Raw genomic sequence first — 3,372 nt, 5'->3', positions numbered from 1 at the left:
AGGCGAGCTCCACAAGGGTAAAGCAGGCGAGGTCAACGCAAGATCTAGGTGTGCTTGAGGCGGCTTGCTTGCTAGAAGCAAGGTCGAGGTTCCAGTAGGCGAGGTCGAGCGTGCGCATGGCTGTCGCCAGCCTATCGCTAGGGTTTCCCTATAAAAGGAAAACCCCGAGCACGAGATTTGGTGGCTTCTTCTTCTCATTTTCTTTTCCAGCGGCGACGACTCTCTCTCTCTCCTCACACGTTCTCTCTCTCTCTTGTGGTGGGAGATCTCTCTCTCTCTCTCTCTCTCTCTCTCTCTCTCTCTCTCTTCTATTCCCTTTCTTCTCTAGCACCTCTCAGAGATTTGAGGGGATTTAAGAAGGGAAGCTCACAGTGATTTTGAGGGAGGAATTTAAGAGAGGGGGGATTTATTGAGGGGAGAATTAAAGAGAGGAATCTTCACTGCAGCTACAGTGAAGATTTGTATTTATTGAGAGATCTCAAGTTTGAGATCTATTCTTGTATTGTAATTTCTTTGATTAATAAGAAATTAATTGTGTGGCTCCCGAGGATGTAGTCAAGTTTGCCGAACCTGGTTAAATCTTGGTGTACTTTGTTCTATTATGTTTTCTTGATGTTTAAGGGGTTTAACGTAGCCCTGGGTATTTCCCAACAACTAGTATTAGAGCTTGAAATGATCTAGAAGAAGTCAGATTCAAGTGGAAGCGATGACCGCAGTTGAAGGAATAGTGAGATTAGAGAAGTTTGATGGAACAAATTTTAGATTCTGGAAAATACAGATAGAGGATTATCTATATATCAGAAAAATCGATATCAACCCTTCTTGGAGAAGAAGCCAGATTTTATGAAGGAAGATGAGTGGAACCATCTAGATAGACAATCCCTCGGAGTTATTAGATTGACGTTAACTCATAATGTTACGTTTAATATTGCGAAGGAAAAGACCATAACGAGTCTTATGGAAGCACTCTCAAATATGTATGAGAAGCCATCAGCCATGAACAAAGTTCATTTGATGAGGCAGTTATTCAATCTGAGAATGGCGAAAGGCGCGTTAGTAGCACAACACCTCAATGAACTCAACACGGTCACAACAAAATTGAGTTCAGTTAAAATTGAGTTTGATGAGGAAGTTCGAGCATTGATCCTTTTGTCTTCCCTACCAGAAAGCTAGAACGCTACAGTCACAGTTGTGGGTAGCTCATCGGGAAGCAACAAGTTAAAGTTTGATGACGTTCGTGATCTGGTTCTCAGTGAGGAAATTCGATGGAGAGAGTCGAGTGAAGCTATAATATCTTCAGTATTACATACATGGTCAAGAGGTAGAAATTCAACCAGAGGGAACGGACGAGGCAAATCAAACTTCAGAGGTAGATCAAAAGACAGGAGGTCCAAATCCAGGAATCCAAGCAACAGCTCGAAGGCTATCGAGTGTTGAAATTATGGAAAAATGGGGCACTACAAGAATCAGTGCAAAAATACACAGAAGGAGAAGGAGGCAAAGACAGGAGTGAATGTCACTTCAACCACAGGAGGAGACGATGCATTGATATGCTCATTGGAGAGCAAGGAAGAGTCTTGGGTGTTAGACTCTGGAGCGCCATTCCATGCCACTTCTTAAAAAAAATTCTTCAAGAAGTATGTCTTCAGAAATCTTGGATATGTATACATTAGTGATGATCAACCGTGTGCTATTGTGGGTAAAGGTGTAGTAAAAATTAAGTTGAACGGATCAGTATAGGAGCTGAAGGATGTCAGACATGTGCCCTATCTGAGAAAGAACTTAATATCCATAGGCTAGTTGGCTGGCGAAGGATACACTACGACCTTCCATAGAGATGATTGGAAGATCTCAAAAGGTACAATGACGATTGCCCGAGGTAAGAAGACTGGTACCCTATATATGACTGCAAGTGCACGTTGTTTAATCTCAGTTGCAGTAGGCAATGAAACCTTAAATTTGTGGCACCAGAGACTCGGTCATATGAGTGAAAAGGGGATAAAGATTATACACATAAAGGGAAAAATCCCAGGTCTAAAATCACTGGAGATGGACATGTGTGATGAATGCATACTTGGAAAGCAGAAGAGAATCGGCTTTCAGACAAGTGGCAGAACCACCAGGAAGGAGAAGCTAGAACTCGTTCACTCAGATTTTTGGGGACCAACAACCACCGCGTCCATTAGTGGGAAACACTACTTTGTGACTTTTATTGATGATCACTCTCGTAAAGTATGGGTCTACTTTTTGAAGCACAAGTCAGAAGTGTTTGAAGCTTTCAGGAGATGGAAAGTCATTGTCGAGAATAAGACCGCTCTGAGAATAAAGAAACTCAGAACAGACAATGATGGTGAGTATGAAGACATCAAATTCAAGAAGTCATGGTCGAGAAGTTATGCAGGCGAGCTTGAACTCGAGGTCGAGATCTAGGTGAGGTCTCGACGAGATGCGGGCGAGCTCGAAGATCTGCAGGCGAGCTCAACGAGGGTAAAGCAGGTGAGGTCGACGCAAGATCCAGGCGAACTCAACGCAGCTTGCTACAAGCGAGTTTGAGGCACCCGTGGTGAGGTCCAGCATGCGTATGTTTTCATGGTCAAGCGAGGTCAGCGCTGATCCAGTCAAGCGAGCTCGAGGTCCAAGACGAGATGCAGGTGAGGTCTGGGCTTTGCGGGCGAGGTCGACGCAAAGCAGGCGAGGGAAAAATCTTGCTACAGGCGAGGTCGAGATCCACTCGTTCTTCAAGCGAGGTTGGGGGCCGCAGGCGTGGCTGGAAATAGCCCGTCGCTAGCCTGGCGTTAGGGTTCCCCTATAAAAGGGAACCCATAACCCTAGCCCCAAGCTGCTGCTTCTCTCTCTCTCCTCACGCGTCCTCTCTCTCTCTGGCGGTGGAATCTCTCTCTCTCTCTCTTCTATTCCCTTTCTTCTCTAGCACCTCTCAGAGATTTGAGGGGATTTAAGAAGGGAAGCTCACAGTGATTTTGAGGGAGGAATTTAAGAGAGGGGGAATTTATTGAGGGGAGAATTAAAGAGAGGAATATTCACTGTAGCTATAGTGAAGATTTGTATTTATTGAGAGATCTCAAGATTGAGATCTGCTCTCGACTTATAATTCCTTTGATTAATAAGAAATTAATTATGTGGATCCCGAGGACATAAGCAAGTTTGCCAAACCTCGTTAAATCTTAGTGTACTTTTCTCTACTACGTTTTCTTACTATTTTAGGGGTTTAGCGTAGCCCTGAGTACTTTCTAACAAGAACCCACACATATACCATGCCCTTTGGTTGTTTCTTCTAAATTGTACTTTTATTTAGTATTTCCTCTTTCCAATCAGAAAAAGAAAAATATATCATGTTATCGTGTTGTTATCAGG

Source organism: Asparagus officinalis, chromosome 7 (assembly GCF_001876935.1).
Source record: "Asparagus officinalis chromosome 7, Aspof.V1, whole genome shotgun sequence".
Taxonomy (NCBI): Eukaryota; Viridiplantae; Streptophyta; class Magnoliopsida; order Asparagales; family Asparagaceae; genus Asparagus; species Asparagus officinalis.
Note: the sequence above shows the minus strand (reverse complement) of the source record.